Source organism: Leptodactylus fuscus, chromosome 1 (assembly GCF_031893055.1).
Source record: "Leptodactylus fuscus isolate aLepFus1 chromosome 1, aLepFus1.hap2, whole genome shotgun sequence".
In the NCBI taxonomy this organism is placed as follows: Eukaryota; Metazoa; Chordata; class Amphibia; order Anura; family Leptodactylidae; genus Leptodactylus; species Leptodactylus fuscus.
In genome coordinates this window covers 244821691-244848693 of record NC_134265.1, presented here as the reverse complement: position 1 = coordinate 244848693, position 27003 = coordinate 244821691, and the positions used below count along the sequence as shown (strand labels likewise).

Here is a 27003-nt window from a genome sequence, read left to right as displayed (position 1 = left end):
ACCAATCCCATTAGCACCTCTTTTCTCCAGCTACGACACGTGCTAAAAAATGAAATGCTAAATATAAGAACCAAATAAAAAGTCATGGTAAATCAGCATGCAACTATCATAGAGGCATATCTATCTAATTTCTAGAAACATACAAATAAAATGGTTCGTAGTTCCTATTGGAAGATATCGGCCATGCACGTTCAGTGAAACCTATGGGGGAGGAAGGGGCAACATAGTGGTTCAGTGGTTAGCACTGCAGCCTTGAAGTGCTGGAGTCCTGGGCTCAAATCCCGCCAGGAACAACATCTGCAAGGAGTTTGTATGTTCTCCCCGTGTTTGCGTGGATTTCCTCCCCCTCTCTACAAAGACACACAGATAGGGGGAAAAATGTACATTGTGATCCCTATATGGGGATCACAATCTACATTAAAAAAAAAAACTATGGGGGAGGGGAGAAGAGAGCAGCAGGAATGCAATGAGATAATACAAACCTTACTGTCAAAAATAAGCTGTTAAAATGATTTTTAACTTGAAAGTTTCTAATATATTTTATTTGATCAAATATATTTTTGGGTTAACAGCATGATGTAAATCAAATAAATGAAATTCCTTCTAAAACTCAGAACTAGGCAAACTAGGTCAACTTTGCATATTAAAATGTGCAAATGTGCTTCTTTCCTCTTTTGAGTTATATAACAGATACATAAATGCTCAAAGATGTATATAATAACCATTAACAAAACATCCATCCACTCCTCCATTTGAATAACATCTTACCCCATGTTTGCACATCATTTGTAAAATGATCAGATCACTCACAGCAGAAAAGTGTAATCCCTGGTCTTCCCTGCTCTGCCCATATTTGCACAATTTGGCAAGCAAGACACAGGATATTTTGTGGTGACCAAAGATAACTGCACTGACTGCTCAGGAAGGTGGGAGTTAAAGATATAATTCCAACTATGATGGAATCAGTGGAACAGAACCTTGAACAGTCAGTAAGAACTGGAGATGGTGGAGGTGCCAAAAGGACTGCACTGCCTAAACTCTCTCCTTTTCAAGACTAATCCATACAAGTATTTACTTCACAATGAAATGCATATTTCCTTTAATTGTTTAAGAGACATAGGGCTTGTCTTATCTGTTCTTAACCTTGAACCGTATCTTTTATGATCCACATGACTTCTCTTCTCTTCTGGTGCCAGATCCCCATTGGGTCAACCTCTTAATGACTAATAGCTGGCTTCTGGTATAGCTGATGTTTATGTTAGCTGCCTGATTCTGCTCATTTGACCTCCTCTTTCTGGTGGGGGACCCTTACCCTAAACATTTGTCCATGTTTGTTAGCAGATACAGTCTTACATTTTAAGCAGAGTATGAAGTCCTTGATGTACCCTTATTAGCAGGGAATACAATCTCTAGGCAAAACATCCCACCATTCCCTTGAAGAATCCTAGGTATACCCTTGCTGGGTATTGCTACAGGAACTTTTTACATCATCAGAGCTACATAGTGAGCACATTATGGGATGAGTAGGGCAAGTAATGATATGTGGACTCCCTCAAGCTGAATTCATTTAGGATATAGAACTGACCCCTGTGGGACCAAGGGAGATCACCTCCCAAACACAGTCCAGACTTGATAGGCCAGCTAGGTCCACAAAGTTAGATGGGATGTACATTATGGGGTGAATAGGACAAGTATAGGTATTTAAATTACCATAGCTGCTGTAGCTGGAGAGCGCCCCTGAGCTCCATGTTGTATTGTAAAATAAGCAAATAGACCATTTAAAATATATATATATATATATATATATATATATATATATACTGTATATATATATATATATATATATATATATATATTAGTACAAAATAACATGCTACATTGTCCTAAAAAAAAGTCAGCGGTAAAATGTTATAGCTTTCAAAACTACACATGCAAAAAAACCTAAAAATGTGTATAATTATGAATAAGAGAAATGGCCCACTCATGAAGTGGTTAAAATTCACAATTGCTGGCAGCACACTGTTCCATATAAACAGGGCAATGAAAATTTGTTTATCCCTGTCCAGCAACAATGACCTTCCTGGATTAGGCAAATATCGAGAACAATGAATGTACAGCAGCCAAGGATTAGTGGTTGTATACATTAATCAGCCATAGCAAGAATAACATTGATTATCTCATTAAAATGGTAGCTGTCAGATTGGCTTGTCACAGGGCATTTTGTTGCATTTTTATGGCATTTTGTAAACTGTTTTGTAAAATGCAGTTAAAAATACAAGAGCATAAGTAAAGCAGCAGCTGCACACAATGACGGGATTGCCATTCTACGCTCCTCAACATTGAAATTGTAACACCAACAAAGACAAGCCATAGGGCTATGTAAATTGAGAGCGTAACTGCTGTTGCTTAGTTCTGCAAATGATCAAATTTTCAAGCACATCTGAAGTTTTTTTTAGCCAAAGTAAACCTAAAAAAATCGGATCACATGGTGTGGGATATGAGAGATGTAGGATGACTGTTTGTCAATGTACCAGTAAAACCACTGGTTGCAAACTAAGGGTGCCTTCACATGGCGTAGCGCGCCGCTCCTTTAGACACGTATACACGTGTCTGAGCGCGGCACTTCAAAACAGAGCCCATTGATTTCAATGGGTAGCGCGTGTATATCGGCACCCATTGAAATCAATGGGCTCTGTTTTGAAGCGCCGCGCTCAGACACGTGTATACGTGTGTAAAGGAGCGGCGCGCTACGCCATGTGAAGGCAAACTAAGAGAGACCTAACCTTTGAAATGTTAGAACTTGATTTATCACTCTAGCAGATGGCTACCACCTAGGCTGGGATATCAGCCCTGTTCATAGTTGTGTGTTCCAATAGCTGGAAGAACAACAAACTGGAAGGACAGCAAGAAGTGCAGAGGAGAACGTCGCACAGATAAATCATCTGAACACCAGGACATGGGAGGTCTTCACAAAGGTCCTACACCTGGGATTATGGTGTGGGGTGGCATAATGTACAGTAGCCAGACCCCTTAGAATTCTTTTCAGGCATATTAACAGCCCAGTGTTACATTGATTTGGTCATGGATCTAGTGATACGGCACTTTTTCCAGAGTTTCAGAGAATCCATTTTTCATCAGGACAATGCCAGACTGCATCTTGCTCATGCTATTCTGAGCAGTCTGTGTGGCGTCGCCTAAAAGTGCGATCATGACCACCAGACTAATATCCAATTGAGCACAGCTGCAATTGTAAAGTGAGCTGCCAGCAGCCAGTCTTGATGATTTGCGTGCCCAAATGCATTTTCCATGGCATAACATTACTCAAACAACCATAAGTAACCTCATTGATAGCATGCCAGGGGAAGCATTGTGATGCTCTGCGCAGAATTCTGATGGGAAATCATGCGTCCTGACATTTACATAGATGTTACTTTGACATACAGTACAATTACCTGAGCACTGTTTTATACCCAGCTCTCCCATTTATGGCAATGGTATTCTCTAGTGACAGTGGCATCTTTCAGCATTCTGTCACACTGCAAAAATACATCCAGTATACTGCAAAAATTGTTAAGAAATAGTCTGAGAAACAAAGATTTTGAGGTGTTGCCATAAGGTAGCATCCATGTCCCCTCAATCTCAGTCCAATCAGGCATCCATGGAATATGAACAATATAGCACAATACTTGGATATACAGACTTAAATAATTCAACTGGCAAAAGAAAAACATCCAAAATATTAAAATCTCCCATAAATGTAAAATCACCCAATCAAAGGAAGATACAATATCATTTGTCGAAAGAGGAACCACAATCAAATATACAGATATCTATACTTCATGTAATAAATAAGTCAATAATATCACTTGAATAAATGGATAGGGGTACTTTATCCCAGGGCTTATCTCATAAAATAGATTAACCCTTAAAGTAATGATGTGTTGGCATCATCAGACAGAATTATATCATCCGAGACAAGAAAAAAATGAGACAAAGAATATATATCTGTATATCTGATTGTGGTTCCTCTTTAAACACATTATGTACTTTCCTGTGATTCTAGTAGCTCTCTTTCAGCAAAAATAAAACAAATTTTATTAATCATAAAAAGTACATATATATGATAACCAGGGGTGAATCATGGCTTTCTGCCACCTTAGGCAGACATCAGAAAGCCCCGCCCCCTCCCCCCCCCCGGAGGAGGGCAGAGTCGAGCGGAAGGGGGCGGGGCCGCGTGGAGGGGGAGAGGACCTGCTCTCTGCCTGAGTGTGAGAGGCTGCCGCTGGAGCAACGCTGCTCCAGCAGCCTTCCCAATCCACCACTCGGTGACGGTGACCCTAAGCCAGTCCAGGACAGCTTGTCCTGGACTGGCTTAGGTCAGCAAAAATGCCGCCCTCCCCGTGGCCCTGGCATAGCAGTCGCTTCAGGTCACCTCATGGGAGGTGCGGCGCTGATGATAACATACAGTGAACATAAAGGGACAAACATGGAGCAGTATAAAAAAAGGTGCCAAACTATACACATAAAAAATGCCAATGTGCTGTAGTGTCCACCAATGCATATAAAGTAAGTATAAACATGGGTACTGGGGCATGAAATTATTGACCTATTTATTGGATGAAATATAGATATCTGTATATTTTATTACGATCCCTTGTTGAACAAATTATGTAGTCTCCGATGATTCTAGCACCCCTCTTTTTTTGTATTACATCACATCATTTATAAATGTAAACAATCTGCATATATCACAGGACACCTTCAGAGATCTTGTGGGGTCCTAGCCATGATAGGTGTGAGCTTTTTTGATGGCACAAGGGGGACATAAACAATATAAGATATGATTATGGATGACTGCTTTATATGTCTATGAGAAGAGAATGGGCAAATTGGAAGGTATCCACACTATAATCAGAGATAAATTTACAATCTAGTGTAAAATATTCTGAATTGTAAATCACTAAAGAAGTCTTTTAGCTAATATTCCATTAGGGCCTACTTATACCTGTGTATTTGCATTGCATGATGAGAGTTTCATAAAGACAAACTGTAACAGATACTGTCATGTGAGATACATAGGAGTATTATATGGACATTATAGGAAGTGACAAATGGATTCCATTCATTGACAGCTATCAGAGTGGTGTATGAAATATTTATTATACAATTTGAACTATATTACTGAAGGGCTTATTGTGTTTGCTGTCAGATATATTAGTGGTCAGCACTATAAGTACTTTAGCTGTGAAGACCCTACATGAGAAGCACTATATCCTCGGTAGCAGATATACTGTGCGGAGTTATTTTCTATAGATATATGTATTAGTATAATAGTTGTGTAAGTATTCCTTTTGGAGTTATTTAATATTGTAATATTTAATATATGGAATAAATAGGAGTTGTACTCTGGTGCTCCATAACATGAGACAGCAGCTGTAGATCCAGTAGACTGATGGAGTAGTAGTACAGCTGGAAGCCCTTCATCCTGGGGAGAGCAGTGGTGCGAGGATCCCTCCTCCTCCTCCTCCTCCTCCTGCTGACTGACAGGCAGCATCACTGGGGGCGTGTCAGCAGTGACAGCCCGATCGCTTCCCTGTGGAGCTGCTGCTGCTGCTGCTGTGCTCGGCTCCTGGACAAGGGGAAACGCTGGTAAAGCACAAGACACATTTATATATAGGGCAAGCGGTGCCCAGGCTTACCCAGCATTACTACCCTGAGGTTTGCATGCCCTGATGCCCTACCTGTGACATCCATGGATGGGAAGCCAGGATCTCATCAGTGACACCTCATATACTATTGGATTATCATTTACAGTAGCAGCAGATGATGAATTTCCCTGCAAGGTCAATGCAAGCTCTTCTGTGTGCAGCACTGAGGGTAAGACATGCACTGGCTGCCTTTGTTTCTGTCATTGTGTGCTCCAGGTATTTACTGCAGATATCCCTGTTACCTCCCCAGTGCTTGTTAGTTGTGACTCCAGACAGGACTCGGGGGATTATGCTGCATCACATATTAGTGGCTTTAATTACATGGCAGGCATACACTGGATGATGATGATGATTATGACCTTTGCTGAATGCATCACTATGTAGGTATACCTAACACTGGCATACAAAGAGCCAGCCAGACCAGGAGAATACAACTTGAAGCTGCTAATGTACTGCCCAGTGTTGTCTGACTGCAGTGTGGATGTGCCTGGGAATGCTAATGGCCAGTGACACAGGGTCCATGTACACTGGGAGTTACAGGAATACATCACTGCATGGAACATCTGTGCTGCACAGTATATAGGGATACCCTTCATTGGAAGAAATGTGTGTATATTCACATTTACCAGGCATGAGTAATCCCCTGTGGATGTGATTGGCTAATAGACTGTGCAACTACTATATGGGATGCTGCAAGCTCTTAGGGATTCATTGCTTGCTGAGCAGAAAGTGTGAAGGATTGCTTGCGCCTAGAATCCTTCAGTAAAAATATAGATCTTCACTGAAAACATAAGAGAACATATCTGAAAGTGTCGCTGTTGCTAGGATACTGATCATTATGATCTACGTCAAATTTACTCCTAGGATGCGCTTCTTTCTATCGTTTCACCTTGTGCTGTCTTTTATATGTGGCAATATTTTTATTTTAGAATGCTGCTCATGTACAATTTCCTAGCATCATAATATACTGGAGAGACAAATTATATAAGATACAGACTTTCAGTACAGCTACAGCTGTGGTGATTTGGTATTGATACGTGTCATATAATGTAAAGCTAATGTAAAAAAGTTTTCTTGGAAAATATTGATAAAAAGGCATCATGTTGTTTGCCTACTGTTACTCTAATGAAGTGATTGTACGATAGTGCTGATGAAGAAAATATTTGTCCATATACTTAGGAATATTAAACTGGTATTACAATATGTGTAGACAATCTGCAAGGCATATAGTTGGGATAAAGGCCATATATATATATATATATATATATATATATATATATTTAAGATAAAAGCCATGTACATATTTATACACATACACATATGTACTAAGCTTCCTGCAGATCTATACAAAACCAATATTCATGTATTATTTATGAATATGTAGAATATAGATCAGGGTAGGCAACCTTTGTGATGCTAGCTGTTTGGAGACTACAAGCCCAAGCATGCATGGCTTTGAACTACTCATAGAAGAGAATGGAGCATGATGGGAATAGTAGTAAGACAGCAGCTGGGGTGCTGAAGGCTGCTCATTCTTCTTGTATATATTCACTGGATTACCATTCAGTTAGTTGCAACGTTTTTCCATAGCAATCTTCTGCTGTTATCCATTTATGTATCTGGATTAAAACTAGTGTTTATGGTCAGTCACGTATGTCCTCTATTCTGTGTGGAATATACAGGCACAACACTATTGTGATGCTGCAGAATGGATAACAATGATGTCATCGGCAGTAGATACTTCTCTTGTTGCACATTTATGACAATGATAGATAATATTACATTTGTTATTGTTACATTTATATTTTTATAAACAAATTGTGCAATCTATGGATATAAAGAAATAGTTTCTATAGTTGTCATACACAGTGTTGCATCTATAGTGGGTACTGTGCTGTTTCATTTAAATATGGAATCTATTACTAGTTGTTCAGCCATCATGCCAGGCAGTATAGCCTTAGGGCAGCGAATGATAGCTGCCAAGTACTTAAGTCTGAAGGGTCATTGCAGAATGCAACCATGATTTGGATAATGGCGTTTAAATACATATGTATTATCTGAAATGCTAAAGAGTTTTTCTGGGAGAAATCCATGTTATATGTGTTTACAGTGTTCAAGAGCAACGCTTCCAAAAAAAAGTTCAGAATATAAAGGAAAAAAACAAAACAACTGTCCGTGTACCTGTCATATCATTATGGGAGAATAATTCTGGAGACATTTGCCATGATGAATAACAGAAAAGCAAGCTTATTGGCATATATAGTCTGAACTTGAACAAATTCAAGATCAAGTATCAGAAGACTGCAGTTGTGAGATAATTGTTATGTATGGCGCTACAGTATAAGTTTGGAAATAATATAAGCCATGTGCACTGCGCAGAACATGGCACGGTATGGTCACGCAGTGTTTTTTTAAGAAGATTTTGAAACATTTTCCAGCTTAAAATCGGGTTCAAAAAAGTACCTCAAATCTAATTCCCATTCATTTCAGTTCTTTTTTGCTAGATGATTTTTTTCAGCTAGCAGGAAAAACAGAAACACCCTGACCTACAGTATCTTCAGGTGGTTGCTGTACTGAAAAGCCTAGAAAATATTGTGAGGAAGAAAAAACAATCCTTGAGTGTCTGACATGGATTTTGACATGTTTTTGATGCATGTTTTTGTAGGGGTTTTTTTGTTTGTTTTTTTAAAAGTGGCAAAAAACCCAGAGGGGTTTTTAATTGCAATGGTTGAAAACTATGACTGAGTACGCAAAAACAATTGATGTGCTCAGAAGGTGAACAATTGGCAGGTACACTGTGTGGCCTTAGCCAAAATATGCTTCAAAAACCTTAACATGAGTTTTTTCTTCTGACAAAAAGCTTAGTGTAAACAGAAGGGTCTGTATTAGATCTTCCATGGGATGAGCCCTGTATTAGATCTTAGATCCAGTCTCCCTTCCATCACTCTCCTTCATATTACTGACAGACCTTGTCTTGTACTTGCAGATAATTGTAAACATCGTTTGTTAAATGACCCCCCCCCCCCCATTTTAATGAATTACCTTTTAAATGTATATGTAAATGCACCGTGGGCGTTCTCGTGCACCCCTCACATCATACTCTGCTCTCACCCTCCTCTCTTGGTTCTTGTATGTAAGTCCCTCCTACTGCTTTTGATTCACAGCCTCTAACTGTCTTTTCCCTGCTAGTAGCACAGGACTTGTGATGATGTCACTACTGCTCTGTGATTGGCTTGTCCCTGTGATGACGTCACTACAAGGTCCTTCGTTGTCTTCTAAGTAGTGATCTATACAAAGCAGGGGCTGCAGTTCCCTTTGTCTATCATAGATCTCCATGTGTACAGTAGATCTATGCTATGATAGACACAGGGAGCTGCAGCCCATGATCTGCATAATCACTACTTAGAAGACGACAAAGGACCTTGTAGTGATGTCATCACAGGGGCAAGCCAATCACAGAGCAGTAGTGACATCATCACAAGGCCTGTACCACTACCGTGGCAGGGAAGAGACAGAGCTGGTGAATCAAAAGCAGGAGGAGGGACTTACATACATAAGCAAGAGAAGAGGGCATGAACAGAGGGGTGCATGGGAACGCCCACGGTGCATTCACATATACGTTTAAAAGGTAATTCATTAAAACGGGGGGTCTTTTAACAAACGGTTAGCAGGACTTGAATAGCCTTTTTAAAGGCTATCCAGGCATATGTTTATCTAAAATAGTGAAAATCCAGTGATAGAGCCCCTTTAATCTTTACTCCACTTTGGTCCTATAATTGTGCTAGTCATTTATGTTGTATCCTATAATACATATACATACATACAGTCCTATGAAAAAGTTTGGGCACCCCTATTAATCTTAATCATTTTTTGTTCTAAATATTTTGGTGTTTGCAACAGCCATTTCAGTTTGATATATCTAATAACTGATGGACATAGTAATATTTCAGGATTGAAATGAGGTTTATTGTACTAACAGAAAATGTGCAATATGCATTAAACCAAAATTTGACCGGTGCAAAAGTATGGGCACGCTTATCATTTTATTGATTTGAATTCCCCTAACTACGTTTTACTGACTTACTGAAGCACAAAATTGGTTTTGTAACCTCAGTGAGCTTTGAACTTCATAGTCAGATGTATCCAATCATAAGAAAAGGTATTTAAGGTGGCCAATTGCAAGTTGATCTCCTATTTGAATCTCCTCTGAAGAGTGGCATCATGGGCTACTCAAAACAACTCTCAAATGATCTGAAAACAAAGATTGTTCAACATAGTTGTTCAGGGGAAGGATACAAAAAGTTGTCTCAGAGATTTAACCTGTCAGTTTCCACTGTGAGGAACATAGTAAGGAAATGGAAGACCACAGGGACAGTTCTTGTTAAGCCCAGAAGTGGCAGGCCAAGAAAAATATCAGAAAGGCAGAGAAGAAGAATGGTGAGAAGAGTCAAGGACAATCCACAGACCACCTCCAAAGAGCTGCAGCATCATCTTGCTGCAGATGGTGTCACTGTGCATCGGTCAACTATACAGCGCACTTTGCACAAATAGAAGCTGTATGGGAGAGTGATGAGAAAGAAGCCGTTTCTGCACGTACGCCACAAATAGAGTTGCCTGAGGTATGAAAAAGCACATTTGGACAAGGCAGCTTCATTTTGGAAACAAAAATTGAGTTGTTTGGTTATAAAAAAAAAGGCGTTATGCATGGCGTCCAAAAAGAAACAGCATTCCAAGAAAAACACATGCTACCCACTGTAAAATTTGGTGGAGGTTCCATCATGCTTTGGGGCTGTGTGGCCAATGCCGGCATCGGGAATCTTGTTAAAGTTGAGAGTCGCATGGATTCCACTCAGTATCAGCAGATTCTTGAGAATAATGTTCAAGAATCAGTGACGAAGTTGAAGTTACGCCGGGGATGGATATTTCAGCAAGACAATGATCCAAAACACCGCTCCAAATCCTCAGGCATTCATGCAGAGGAACAATTACAATGTTCTGGAATGGCCATCCCAGTCCTCAGACCTGAATATCATTGAACATCTGTGGGATGATTTGAAGCGGGCTGTCCATGCTCGGCGACCATCTAACTTAACTGAACTTGAATTGTTTGTCCAAAATACCTTTATCCAGGATCCAGGAACTGATTAAAAGCTACAGGAAGCGACTAGAGGCTGTTATCTTTGCAAAAGGAGGATCTACTAAATATTAATGTCACTTTTCTGTTGAGGTGCCCATACTTTTGCACCGGTCAAATTTTGGTTTAATGCATATTGCACATTTTCTGTTAGTACAATAAACCTCATTTCAATCCTGAAATATTACTGTGTCCATCAGTTATTAGATATATCAAACTGAAATGGCTGTTATAAACACCAAAATATTTAGAACTAAAAATGATTAAGATTAATAGGGGTGCCCAAACTTTTTCATAGGACTGTATGTAGCCATCTTCAACTTGAATCTGATAACTTGCAGTAACATGACAACTCACAACAAAAACCTTTTGAAAGCAATGGAATTGTTAAAATAAGGACACATTGAGTACCATATGATTAACTTTTTCTTCTGACATTTGGCATTCTATATCGTTTTCTTTTTCGCTTAAAGGATTGTGGGTCAAAAACATAGTGAATAGTGACAAGAGTATACATGGTGATTATTGGAACCTGGCACGAGACAGTAAAGGAGTTTGGCACCATGTTCCTCTACTAACAGGAACATAGCAAAGTCTTCACCTACCTCTAGCAGAGGCATCCCTGTGCAAATAAGATGCTTTGCATTCCTTGTTAAGAATTGCATTTTTAAACAGCATTCCTTCCTTGTTTCTTTGTTACACAGTATATCATTAGTAGGTGTGTCCTAGTAAATACACGGCAGCAATTTTTTAATTTTGTATTCGCTGATAAGAAATACAATAGCTATAATAGCCTAACACAAAGCATGTGCTCACATTTTTTTAAAAAAAAGTTATTTCTTGCATACTATTTTGCATTTTTTATTTATTAAAAAAAATAAAACCTGTCAGTGCTCCAAATATGTTGTATTCCCCACAATGTAAACATTTTGGAGCATCTATTTTATAACAGTTATAACTTTATTCCTCTGTTATAAATGAATAAATGAGCAGCAGTTTTACCATTCCTCATGTCAAAGGCACGCAAAGTCTGTTCGTTTCAGCAAGGATTGGATGGTATCAGGCTAAGGCCCCACGTTCCGGAAACGCATATTTTTTTGTTGCAGATTTTGCTGCGTTTTTTTGAGCCAAAGCCAAGAATGACTTCAAAAGGAATAGGAAATATAAAGGAAGCTTCTAATAGTTCTACCTTCTTTTCAATCCACTCCTGGCATTGGCTCAAAAAATGCAACAAAATCTGCAACAAAAAAGCTGCATTTCCGCAACGTTGGGGCCTCAGACTCAGATGGTGTCAGATTATGTAGGGACATCCCCAAATGGTAACACCCAATAGTCATTGTATTAATAAATTTAGAGTAAGGCTGGTCTTACACGGCCGTAATGTAAGTCCGCAAATGGTCCACAATTGAGGGCTTTCATTTGCGGACCATTTGAGGACACATTATATTTAATGTGGCCTCTTACACCACCGGATATTTATCCGTGGTGTGGCCGGGCTGCAACCGTGGTCCGCAATTTACAGGACATGTCCGTAACTGCCGTGAATTGCGGCACTGCACGGACTCGCCCATAGAACTCTATGGGCAAGTGAGGCAGGTCACGGACATCTCGGAGTCTATGTTGGTGATCAGCAACTAGTGTTGCTGATCAGCAACTTGCGGACCGTACATTCCATATGGTCGTGTAAGACCAGCCTAAGAATACCAAGAATTGCGCAACATACAGATCTAATGGTAGATTTACAAAGCCCAGTGTTTAGGCAGATGACTGACATCTCATGATAAAACACATTGGGCACTTTTATTTTCATCAGCCTTTTACAAAGGTGGAGGCAAACTACATGGGAGTGAAGCGATCAATACTGCAATGAGCTGTAGGCAATTGAACATCTTTTATGCAGCATTAATCCACCATCAAGCCAGTGTACAGGGCCAGTTATCAGAAATGAGCGTGTAAAAGGCCTGTTATAAAGGGGCTTAAGGAAGGATGTTCCCAAATTGTTATATCATTCTTTTTATAATGACATTGTATTTGCTAAAACAGACATCAGGTCCTCTAACAACACTGTCAAATAGACATCTACCATATATATATATATATATATATATATATATATATATACACCTACTTAGATTTGGTAGAGATGTGGTACGACTCATCATGGACATCCATTGGGCACTGTGTTAGAGAATAAGTGTTTTTTCACATAGACCTCCATGATGCTCCAACCTATCCATTAATAATTCTACCCACTGATAATAAGATTACCGTGAGACAGGTTGTATATTAGTTGTTCCCAGAGGTTGCACATTTTTTTTAGAAGAGTAAAAATACTCCTTTTATCATTTTTGAAGAGTTTTGTTTTAGCCAAGGAGGAGTTTTCAGTAATGAAAATCAATTATATATAGGCATAATAATATTAAGAGGTCGCTAGCTAGGTCATTTTCGGATGCAGGGATGGTTCATTTGCATGTTTTAATTTATTTTTATTTGGGATGTAAGGAAAGGGTAGGAAATATAAATTTTTATTTAAACATTTTTTTTTTAGCCTTTCTCCTCACAGGGGCCTTGAACCAGCAATCATCACATCGTTTGTACCATAGACTAGAATACAACTATATTGCAGTCTATGGGAGAATCACTGTATACCTATTTAGTCCTATTCTAGTTATCTGCCTATGACAGTCCTGCGGACCTTCACAAGGATCACTAAACAAGAGCCAAACTGGTATATAAATGTAAGGGGAAGGGTGAGGGCTGGCACTGGGGAAGGGGGCAGGGATAATGGATCAGGGCTTCAGATGCATTAAATGCCCATGATCAGAGAAGGCTTTGATCGCTGGCCTTACCGCCGGTTCTCCACAGAGATCTAGCGGATACTGAGTTCTCTGCTGTTTTACACAATGGAGACCCAGTGCTATATTTTAAGTGCAGTTCTTCGACCATAGTACAGAGGATGTCTGCAATTGAATGTGTTGAGAGAGACAGGAGGTGGAGTTTAGGTGTTGAAATCTGGTTAAAGTCTCTTGCATATTACTATGCATGAGACTTTTTCCAAAATGTAAAAATGCTTTTACAGGCGTTTTTTGCGGCCTCTGGTTGTCCCATTTGACAACTGTGGAGAGGTGACATGAAAGCACGGAATTCCTCTAAATCAGGATACATTAGATATTTATCTTATCTATACTGTAAAGTGACCTACATACATAGCGTAATGTTGGATAGCAATCTGTCATTTATGTTTTGTTATTTGTAGTACAGTTTAAAACCTATTTTTTCCAGATCATTCAATTTTACATTAACAGTTAGTTGAAAGAAACAAGGTGTTTTCATGCATTAACACTGTAGGAAAATCCTTTGAGGTTTTGGTTGTCACTTAAAATCTATGTGGTTCAGTAGAAACCAAAAGGTATTGACAGTAGAGTGGCTGTAAGCTGCTGGAAGCTTGTGTGATTTCAATTAGTAGCTTCAACTCGCTCGAGAAAGGAATTTAACATCTGAGAAATAAACGTCTGGCACCCAGGCTGGCGATTTCACAGAAAAAATATCTTTTGTAAGAGCTTAGGAGGTGTTAGATGTGATTGACAGAGATCATTTGTCAATTGCAAAGCGCTTTCCTGATGGATGAATGGGTATTAAAACAAGACTTATATGAACAGCTTTCATAACCTAAAACCATGTCAGGGGATAACGCTATGGATTATGTGTGTGTTGGTTAATATAGAATACTTAATATAAATGTGTTCATTGTATTACTACAGTGTATACTGTGTGCACTGTTAGAAAGCAATAGAAACATAACAACTGTAAATAATTGATTACATGAAAGCTAAACAAAGGCACAAAAAATAAAACATCAGTCAACTGAAAGACAAACCTTAGAGGATCATCTGGCAGAGGTTTGTATTTCATGGCCATTGAGCTTTACAAGGCTGCTTTTATATTGGTATATTTATGATGGATTATTTATGATGTGTATTATTGTTGAAGAAGCCGAGCATTGATTAAACTCTAACTTAAAGGGCTTGTCCAGGATAACTATATATATATATATATATATATATATATATATATATATATATATACATATATATATTTAAAAAAAACAAAAAAAGAAAACAACTTACCCATCCCTGGTGCTCTGGTATCTTCCAGCTCAGTTTGCTCTGGTATTTTCTTCCAGCAGAAGTCCCAACTGCACATCACCAATCAGCGCCCTGAGCAAAGGACACGGATATCACTACCTGTGCCATCTCGTATCCAGTTCCTTAGGCCACTGAGGCCCCTGAAGGGGTTTGGGACATCACAGTCAGGTGGGGACTACCGCTGGAAGAAAACATTGGAACAGAAGGACTGGACCGCACTGGGAGACACGGATCATCTGGGACAAGTGTATGATTTTTTTACCTTCCCCAGCCTAATATATATATATATATATATATATATATATATATATATATATATATGTATGTATGTATATATATAAAAAGTTTATCCTGGACAACCTCTTTAACTCACAGCCTAACAGCTCAATTATGGCAACACTTGACCCCAATATTCCACTCACCGCCCATAGTCTTAAGGTGCACTGTCATTTTGTAATTTCTTTTTTTTTTGTAATTTCACTGTTTTAATTTTCTAACCATGTAAATAGATACTGTCTATTAAAAGGATGGACTTACTTGTAGCTCTGGTCCATGAAACATCAACTTCAGAAAGTGCAATTGCCTTCTCCAGGACAATAGCTCTCCCATAAGTCTATACTATGTCACCCATTCTCAAAAGGCTGGGTTTACACAAATCTGTTGTGTCTTGCTGGATATGTTATGCCAGACCCAGGGGAATATTTGGTTGTCTGATGCTCAGTAGCCTCAAATCAAACAGGATGGCCAATCTAACTAGGAACTTTTAACAAGCCAGATCCGCTGGGTTGGACATACAGAAATGCACTCCTGAAATGGAGTTGGATATATGACTGTATTTATGGTCTGTATTGTCAGAGGAGTAACTCAATGTTCCTTAAGATGAATGCATGGTATTTACTAAAACAGGAAAGTCCCAAAGTTTTAATGAAAAGAAAAATTATTAAGAAATAGATCAAATTTGACTTTACTTGAATGCCTATATCTAATGATTTGTAAAATGTATGTGTCGTGTGGCCCTTTGATGGAGGTGCACAGTTGTGTTTGAGGTCTCTATATTGTTTTAGGTAAACCACCACTTCTCTAGGTTAAATATGGTTAAACACCTTTTCAATTCTTAAAGGACTTTTTCTGACCATTTTTTTTTTATGTTAAATTAATAAAACAAAATTAAATTATGGTTGATGGGCTTTATCTTCTGAAATATCTATTGCTATAAAAAGGGGCTCCCTTACGGTCTCTATCCCTTTAACCCTTCCTTTACACCCTGATACTTTGTTTTGCCGGAGGTTTTATCTATATTTATTACTATTTACATTCTCTTTGAGTGTAACTCTGCTGCGCCAGAGCTGTGACCCCTTAACCCTTCCCTACTTAGTTCATCCAATTATCTTCTCTACTTTTGTATTACCTCTCCTTCCTCTCTTTTCTCCCTCTCCATCACAGGTTACTCACACTGTTGTTATCCTCTGTGTGTAAACCATTTGGAAAATCAATAGAAACTTTTAGTGTAAAAAAAATAAGGAGTCTCGATTCCCCATACCAGAGTTGGCTTTGTGTGCACAGTGGTGAGCAATTGTTGGGCTCTTTTAGGGGCACATTGTAGTTTGATTGGTGCTATGGCAAAGGTAAAGGGGCATAGTGACTGGCTTTTGTTTTTTGGAGTCACTATGGATAACACTGAGGAGCACTAGGCCTGGCACTTTTGGTTGCACTGTGTCTGGCACAGTGGGTACTGTGTATGGAACATTGCATTAAATAGGGAAACTATCCTAAATAACGGAACATACAGCCTGTAACTGTATTGTGCATTGTTGTGTGGTACTGTGGTACTGTGTTTAGGAGTCTGCAGCATTGTTCTTCATCAGTTCGGGCACAACACGGCTTCACCTGCTGCTGAACGTTTTCTGAAAAAGGAAGTGGGAAGTTCATGTTAGTCATTGACCAATATAGAGTGCTTCCTTTTTACAGAGTTTACACAGTATATATTATACAATGTTGAGACTTAGCTTCTCAGACCTTCATTCAAGAAGAATGGTGGTTTATTCAGCGAGTCACCTGAAGCTTCCCATGCTTCTTCAAAAATTGGATTCTTAAGTGTGTAAGATATAGCATATGAGTTTTATTAGCATATTGTAGCTTATTCATTTGAAATATACATTGTCCATTTACAGTAATTATTTGAAATGTACATTGTCCCTGTGACCAAATATCCTTTTATATAAATAATCTTTGACTGCAGATCAGTATTGGTTAATCTTTTGCAACCTCTTCATTGATTGCGGATGATCTGTTGCTATAGACAGGTGACAGTGAAGTCACTCGGCACATGCCTGAAAAGCAATTTACTCTTAGGGTAGGTCCACAAGTTCCAAGAGTTGCCACATTGGCCATGTCGTACTTGTAAACCATGTGGACATACAAATTCATGCCTTTTCTTTTTTCAAATTTACTACTTAAAAGGGAAACTGTCGGGTCGATTTTGAACACTAAGTCACCCATGGGCTTTTTTTTTGTAGTGGCCACTGAGAGTGTTAGGGATTGGGTATTTCAGACACTGAACCATCGGTCTGATGATTTAGTGTGGGTGGTTTCATGTTCCAAATAGACGTGGCAGGTTACCTGTAAAAAAATAGATATTGTTAGTTCATAGTTGATTGAAAATGGCAATGTACATTTGATGGGTACTTTATTTTCAATAAACAGTTCATGGAATTTTAAACAGTCCCTTTTAATATTGAACAGTCTTGGACTTCTGCATTTTTTTGGCCACTATCTGGTAAAGATGATTGGGCTACTGTACTGTACTGATGAGTAGATAAGAAATTAACATGTGATTTTACTGCCTTTACCAAGCTTTACATGTGTCCAATTATCGGAAATAATATTGTATACTTCTCAGCCTTGTAAGAACCGCAGTTGCAATAATCGCAGTCCAACAAGTCTGGATGCTATGTAGACGTAGAAATTTTATTATATGTGTTCAAAACAGTTTTAGGCTGAGGCCCCATATTGCGGAAATGCAGCTTTTTTATTGTGTTTTTTTGAGCCAAAGCCAAGAATGGCTGCAAAAGGTATGGAAACGCTATAAAAAAGTTCTTATACTTCGCCCTTCCGTTCAATCCAGCTAAAAAAAAAATGCAACAAAATCTACAACAAAAAAAGCTGCGTTTCCCCAAAGTGGGGCCTCAGCCTTATTGTTAGTTTAACCCACTCCCCACTCCGTACACCACCACCACCACTGACACCATCTGCACTGTTCAGTCATGGTCATTTCACTGATAAAATCCATCTTCAGAGAGGAGAAATGAAGATGGGTTATCGGCTTCAGAATCAGACCACAGTTGCTGCCCATAGATATCTATGAAAAGGGGAGGGGGAGAAGAGAGCAGCTGTAGGGAGTTAGACACATAGACATGCTGATGTTGTTTCTGGTAAGTATTTGCTGTCACACCCCAGTCCTGTATTGGAAACTGCACTGCTTATTACTGCTGTATAATATCCACCATTCTTTTACTACTTCTGTATATTTGAAATATAAGGGAGATGAATCTCTGCATTTTTATGTTTATAATTTACTTAAGATATAATTTACTAAAGATATCATAGCATCTAGTCTTTACCCACCCTACGGATTAAACTCAGGGAAAACTAAGGGTTTATTCACATGGAGGAAAATGGTGAGGAATTTGATGTGGAATTTCAGTGCTGAAAAAAAAGCCTCCCATTGACTTCAATGGCTTCCTTTTTCTGGCTTCCTTTTTCTTTGTGAATGGACCTTTAGTTTTACCCCCTGTAGAAGAGTAAAAGTGATGATAAATGCATGATTAAAAAATGTGGTCAAAATACTGTTTTTCCTCATATATACACACAACAGGGTTTGCTGAATAATTCCATGAAAGGAAAGTTACATTTTAATTTCTTAATATTTTACAATGAGCAGAACTTATTTTTTCTGGTACAAAGATCCAAATGCCCTGTATAAACATAGATAAAGTCTAAAATTCTGGCTGACTTAAACAAACAATAGGGAAACCTGTGACACATGAGGGGGCACTCAGAGCCGTCCCTGTTGGCAAGCATGCCGTTGCCCCATCCTGGCTTCATGATCAGTCACTAATGGGGAGTCCGGTATAGGATTCCCTGTTAGGGTCCATTCACACGGAGCAAATGCTCGCTCATTTTGGCAAAATACGATGCGGGTTTTTTTTGGCGCATTTTTTACACAAGTAAAAACTATCATTGAAGTCAATGGGAATCTTATTTTTACACGTGTATTCTTTACACGTGTATTTTGCCTAAATGAGCGCGCGTTTACTCCGTGTGAATGGACTCTCAGTGAGCAAGTGCTTCATTCAGCTGTATGTGAAAATTGTCAGTGTAGGCTGCGGGTCCGTGGGACTGCGGCTTACACTGACAGCAGAGTGTGATCTCTGCCCAGACGCAGGCATGATGACAGAATTCATCAGCGCCTGCAATGATAGAAGAGGGAAGATGCTACTTACCTGTTCTTTGTGGAAGTGCTGATAAGTAGCATATTATACTGGGTGGGGGCCCACTGTGTAGCATATACTGACGTTAGATTTGCACTAGCATCAGTTGTCCAGGCAGTTGGACCGATAAAACAAGTTATATATGGAGCCCCACGGACTACTTTGCCTATAATGGGGCCCATTGTTTTTAAACTGAAAATGGTGGCAGAAAGAGCCTTGCGTGCAGCATTCGATGCAAATGTCTTACCAATGAATATTACTTTACATTGTATTTTGTGTATTTTTGCACAAAATACAACTTGATTCTGTGATTGAAATGAAACATGAGATTAATAGATTACAGTTCTATTTTAAGAGTTCAGTATCTTAAAAGAAAAGAAGCTTTGTATTAGTAGGGTAAAGTATGGAGGCATATGGAGATAATAGCATGACTTAATATTAATCCTTGGAGTATGAAGATAATCATATTTATCTTTTCTACTTAGGGACAGTAACCATGTCTGCAGTTTGCTTTCCAGAGACAGGGTGTTGGTATATAGGAAGTACATCTCAGAATCAAATGAAAACATATATAAAATATGTTTCAAATTTTTATTCAATAGCAAGTCAATAAAAAGTTTGACAAAAACTCAGTTTACAACTCTTGGATCTCAGAAGGACATAAATAAAAACTATTTTTATTTTACAGATGAGAAGTAGCAATTAGGCCCTGAAGTCCCCAATTTATGGAAAAAGATTAGTAAGATTACCCCAAAGCTACTCAAATCCATTGACATAACTATGATTAAGCAGTCCATGCAGTGGCTATGGCATCTGTAGACAAAGAGTTGCTTCCAATTATCCTAGTCGATCCCTTATTTACTGTGACCCGCCAAGCAAGTAAGACCTGCATCATTTCCCTTCTGTTTCTATAATATCTACAAATGACATAAACAGCCACTATTATTTTAAGATGCAGTGCAGTATGATTAGCTTCCATATCTGAAGCAGGGGAGGACATCGACAATAAAAGTCCCTTGTGCAAAATGTGAGTCTGGAGCCCTCCTTTCTTTATTCCCCATCCAGTTATAAAGATAGTGTGAAAAGGTGACTGGTAAACTTCTGGAAGGTCACTACATCTCCCCCAGATTCCTCACTTATGTGTGGTAGCACAGGTAGCTAATAGAGATGAGCGAACAGTAAAATGTCCGAGGTTCAATATTCGTTTCGAGTAGCCCCTCAATATTCGACTACTCGAATCGAATATCGCATCCTATTATAGTCTATGGGGGGAAAATGCTCGTTTCAGGGGTAGGCAACGTTCGATCAAATTATACTTACCAAGTCCACGAGTGAGGGTCGGGCTGGATCCTCCGAGCAGTCTTCTCCTTGCAGGGTCCCCGCAGCGTCTTCTGGCTCTTCATTCACTCTGCCAGGCATTGGGCCTGGGCAGAGCCGACTGCGCATGCCCGCACTATATGCAGACATGCGCAGTCGGCTCTGCCTAGGCCCGATGCCTGGCAGAGTAAATGAAGAGCCGGAAGACGCTGTGGGGAAGCTGCACGGAGAAGACTTCTAAAGGTAGGAGAAGAACCAGCATTGATTGACCGACTGTATGTTCTGCATCAAACTTTTACATTCGAACAGCGAGTGGTACTCGATTGAGTACGAGTATTTCGAATACTGTAGTATTCGATCGAATACCTACTCAATTGAGTACTACTCGCTCATCTCTGGTAGCTAACAATACCTTAAATGTCAGAATGTTTTTTCTCTTAATCTCTTCTTATCCTACTAGGGAGGAGTCTGGGGTGGCAGCTTGGCCTAATTACTAATAAAAGTCCTACAAAAGGGTGTGAAGTCCTCAATCCTGGGCAGAAGTGCCTGGTTCTGCCCTGAACCACTGAGAGTCTAGTGAGATGATACTGTGCTACTTTATTTTGATTGATAGTAAGCCACACGTATAGCTAGTATTTTCTGTTTAGTTAGCGCTCAGACGAGCAGGTTTTGTTTTGCCTTTTTGCCTGCATTTAAGACCGTATTTTATTTTGCTTATCCTGTGCCTGACGTAAAGGTTTATTTATTTTGCTGTTTTTTTAAATAAACCGTTTTTTGCTGTTTATTTATTTTGCTGTCCCTTTCTCTGACTGGTTGAATCTGTACCACTGCTTCTACTAAGCTACCTTCCCCACAATAGATATATAAAATACACACATAGAGTTACATATAAACATTCCACATAATTATTCACATCATACAAACATATACAAAACACACCTTCAGTTCCAGTCCAGAAATATTTGGACAGTTACACAACCTTCATGATTTGAGCTTTACATGCCACCACATTGGATTCGAAATGAAACAGGGGGTTGAACAAAAATATCTTGCGAAACATTTAGGAATTGCAACAATTTTTCTAAAAAGTCTCCTCATTTTAAGGGCTCAAAAGTAAATGGACAAATTATCATTACTACAAATATTTGAATACTTTGTAGAGAATTGTTTGTAGGCAATGACTGCCTGAAGGATGGAACCCCATGGACATCACCAAATGCTGGGTTGTCTCCTTTGTGATGCTTAGCCAGGTACAGTCCTATAAAGTTGAAGTTACGCCGGGGATGGAGATTTCAGCAAGACAATGATCCAAAACACTGCTCCAAATCAACTCAGGCATTCATGCAGAGGAACAATTACAATGTTCTGGAATGGCCATCCCAGTCCCCAGACCTGAATATCATTGAACATCTGTGGGATGATTTGAAGCGGGCTGTCCATGCTCGGCCACCATCTAACTTAACTGAACTTGAATTGTTTGTCCAAAATACCTTCATCCAGGATCCAGGAACTGATTAAAAGCTACAGGAAGCGACTAGAGGCTGTTATCTTTGCAAAAGGAGGATCTACTAAATATTAATGTCACTTTTCTGTTGAGGTGCCCATACTTTTGCACCGGTCAAATTTTGGTTTAATGCATATTGCGCATTTTCTGTTAGTACAATAAACCTCATTTCAATCCTGAAATATTACTGTGTCCATCAGTTATTAGATATATCAAACTGAAATGGCTGTTGCAAATACCAAAATATTTAGAACTAAAAATGATTAAGATTAATAGGGGTGCCCAAACTTTTTCATAGGACTGTATTTGCCGCTGATTTCTTCAGTTGTTGCTTGTTTGTGTATCTTTCTGCCTTAAGTTTTGTTACAAGTAAGTGAAAGGCATGCTCGATCAGGTTAAGGACTGACGACCATTGCAGAGTGTACTACTTCTTTGCCTTTAAAAATTCCTTTTTTTTTCGCAGTATGATTTGCATCATTGACCATATGTACTGCAAATCGCCATTGCATCAATCTTGCCGTATTTGGCAGAATCTGAGCAGAATGTGTATCTCTGTGAAAAGCGCTGTGAAAAATCAGTGATGCATTGCCATCAGGGTTTTTCCCGCAGCTCTTTTTTTTTTTTCTGCCGTGGCCCACTACTAGCCTTAAGGTGTTAACAAAACTGTGGCACAGAATATAATCTATGTTTCAATTAGTTTTCAGTGTATTTTTTTGTTAGTGAAGGTAAAAGAAGCACTCCAGTATAAACTCTTTTTCCATCCCTTCACCCCTCATTCTCCAGGCTTCTTTCATGGATACTTATATTCCTGTAATCCAGGTTCTCCTTAGCTCCTGAACAGACACTATCCTAGCTTTTATATTTCTCTCTCTCTATAGCTGTGACCAGCAGTTTCTACTTAGTGACAGAAGTTTGTCCCAAAGTGATTTTTTTCTGTTTACTATGCTCCAATTCTCCAATATACCATATATAATATAATGGGAAGAATATGCCATTTTTGCTCCACTATGGGGGATCATGGGAAGAATATGCAAATCTGTTTCCCAAGATGTAAATAGGGAAACAGTGCCTAGAGGGAAGCATACAGAGGCACTATTTCCCTATTTACATCTTGGGAAACAGATGTGTATATTCTTCCCATGATCCCCCATAGTGGATCAAAAATGGCTTTATGAGACTCCACACACCTGATTAGGTGGTCTCTCCTCAAGGAGTGACAATATACCCTTAATCTTGTCTAGAAGTCTCTCACCTTTGCCAAGTCTGCTCTCCCTAGGCTGGGCTGATGAGAGCCAATCAGATTGAAACGGTGCAGTTCACAGCTGGGATACTGACTTGGCAAAATCCTGCATCATTGCAGCAAAGGCTTGTGGGAAAGTCGGGCATGATTTTCAAGGAAGCTACCCCTAGAGGACAGCATATGGAGGCACTGTTTCCCTATTTACATTTCAGGAAACAGATTTGCATATTCTCCCCATGATCCCCCACAGTGGAGCAAAAATTGCTTTGTAAGACTCCACACACCTGACTAGGTGGTCTTTCCTCAAGGAGTGACAATATCCCCTTAATCTCATGTATAATATATACAGCATTACCTAATTTAATTATAACTTTCTATCTGAATCCTTCTTTTCTGCTAGGTCAGGCCTGGTTCACATCTGCTTTCGGTATTCTGTATGGGGAGTCCACCTGGAGAACAGAATACCGAACGCATTAAAAAGCGGTGAGCAATGAAAGCACAAGGATCTCATAGACTTTAATGGGGTCTGTGGGTTTTCTGCGCGGTGTCCATACAAGTCATGCGGAGAGGAAAGTAGTTCATGAAGTACTCTCCACATGATTTGTGCAGACACTGCGCAGAAAACACATGGACCCCATTATAGTCTATGGGGTCCGTGTGCTTTCATTGCTCACCACTTTTTAATGCATTTGGTATTCCGTTTCGGGGGTCCCCATGCAGACTCCCGGAACGGGATACCGAACGCAAATGTGAACCAGGCCTCATGTGACTCTTACTCTGACCACATACAATGTACAAGAGATACTGCACAGGTCCTGAAATCCCTTAAGGTGGACTGTTTCACACAGACGCCACAGGGGTAGACAGAAACTTTTTGTGAATAACTATTAATAAACAGGTAGTTCCTGTCACACAGCTATAATGGTGATTCTCACAGCTTAGCCTCCATAACTATATTCTTACGGTCTATTAGATTATTTAGTTAAATATATAGGGAAAGATGATTACACTGCTTTGCAGCAGTTAGAAATGGTACAGTCATCCGATGTTTTGCAGATGTATGAAGGGACTGATAGTAGAACAAAAAGTAATCTAAAACCAAGATGGAGTCTGATCAGGAGTAGAAGAGATCTGAATAGAGATAGAACCCACCACATGAAGCTACATTCACACGATAGGGCCCTGCACTTATTTTATGGCTAAGTGCACACCTGAAAGTAATCCGATTGCACGTATCCTTCATACATATCAGTGTATTGAAGGATCTGTGAACTTGGCCTGAGAAATGATAAGTTCTATTTTTTCTCAGATCTTTCATATTGATGATTAAAACAATAGTCTTCTGAACAGATCCATTAATGTCTATGCCTTTAATAGGATCTAAGGCTGTTAATACGTTAGCGCACGGCCTATAAACCCTGTTGTGGGATGAGCTCTAAGTACAGAGCTCTAACAATATGCTCTCAAACTAAGCATGAACATTACAAACAGGGGTGAACCTAGGGTTTGTGCCGCCTGAGGCGGATGCCAGAAAGCCTGGGGGCGGGGCCGAGCAGAGCACGCGTCATTAGCAGGCAGAGAGCAGGCAGGGAGAGGACTTGCTCTCTGCTAAGTGTGAGGGGCGCCGCTGGAGGAGCGCTGCGTCCACAGGGCCACCCCAATCCACCGCTCGCTTCTCGTGCCGGGCTGCAGAGACGGTGACACTAAGCCAGTCCAGGACATCTTGTCCTGGACTGGCTTAGATCAGCAAAAATGCCGCCCTCCCCCGGGGCCCCGGCATAGCGCCGCCTGAAGCGATCACTTCAGGTCGCCTCATGGGAGGTGCGGCGCTGATTACAAACAAAGTCCCCCAATTGTCCAGGATCACTGATTTAAGTGTATGGGTTTGTGGAGAATACAAATACCACCCAGATTCTATCAGTATGCCGTCCATTATGTTTCTCACTGACCCATACAGTGCACACAGTCATGTGCATGGAGCTTTATAGGGGTTATACAGGATTAGAAAAAAAATAGCTGATGTCCATTGGTCACATGGCTGGCCATTCTGCAGCTTATTCACATTCATTTTAATGTCACTGAGCTGTTTTATTGCCTTGGGACCAACTGACATGAGGACAGATACTGTGAAGATAAAATTGGCCATAAGTGTTAAATCTGAAGTTTGGTTACAGTGCCTGGTTTTGCTATATTATGTAATAGCCATAGGTTTGATAAAAAAAAATGTGGGTTCAAGTTGACATTTTGGCTGTTTTTCTCAATAGTTGACCATTAGTTGGTGCACCATTGATACATGGCAGTCTATTGAAAGTGTGATGCCATTAAGGCTGCTTTCACACATCCAAGTTCCAGTCATGTGTGTGCTGGATTTACCGATCTGAACATTATGCGGGGAGACAGACTCCTAGCAATATAGTTATCTATGCTATGATGCCATAGAATGAACATCTGCATGTCGTGTGCAACCTTGATGAAGGGTGATTTGGCATATAGAATGCAGATGCTATCACATGTGGGAAAACTATTTATTGCTTAGAATTTAGTTTGTATTGTTTCCATTATGAGATAGCATCTGGTGTTAATTTACAAGGTCCATGCTATTAAACCTGATTAGTTTAGATTCTGTTCACATCAGCATTATTTTAATGTCTTTGTTTTTTGCATGAGATACATTTTATCTTCAGAGAATATTTCTAATATACTTCCATTCTCAAATGATTCCCTTAGGCCCCATTCACATCTGCATTTGGGTTTCCATTTGGGGAGTCCGCTTGGGGACCCCCCAAAAACAATAACCTATACGCATTAAAAAGCGGTTACCTGGGAAAACACACAGACCCCATAGACTATAATGGGGTCCGTGTGGCTTCTGCTCGGTTTCCACATGAAACATGCGGAGAGAATAGCCCTGCATAGTCTATGGGGTCCACATGTTTTCCCAAGTATCTGCTTTTTAATGCGTATACGTTTCTGTTCAAGTGGACTCCACAAATGGAAACCCAAACGCAGATGTGAATGGGACCTTACATGTGGGACTAAGTGTCCATGCAGACTGAGGATGAGTGCTAATGAACAATAAACATGTGGGTCAGTGCTTGTTTTCATCACCCTCTCTAGGTCTGATGAAAACTACATGGGAGAAGATCAATTATTACCAGAATTTCCTCCACAATTCAGCTTCAATGATTATTGCTAGCACATCCCTGGGCAATGTGCTGCCAAGAATATAGTATATTATATGCAGCATAAAGACAAGTATACATGTTTAGGTTTTTTTTTGTTGTTGTTTTTTTTTAATTCAAGCTTTGAATCCAGAACCAGGTCAGGTTCACCATCAAGGGTTAGAAAAGGGTAGATAGTATTTCTCCTTTAAAAAAAAAAAAAAAATCCACTCCTGGTTTTGGCTTCAAAAGCTGAGTGCAAAAACCTGAATATGTAAATACACCCTTAGATGAGCCATTTATT

General features: G+C 39.6%; 1 protein-coding gene across 1 annotated transcript in view; it reads left to right on the top strand.

The window, feature by feature from the left end:
• The first annotated feature begins 5585 nt into the window (after nucleotides 1-5585).
• The window catches only part of GPRIN3 (GPRIN family member 3), a 113107-nt gene continuing 91689 nt past the window's right edge, over nucleotides 5586-27003 (top strand). Inside the window, exon 1 of the mRNA XM_075285107.1 lies at nucleotides 5586-5877. The gene's annotated coding sequence lies outside the window, so the exon portion shown is untranslated. The remainder of the gene's footprint in view (nucleotides 5878-27003) is intronic.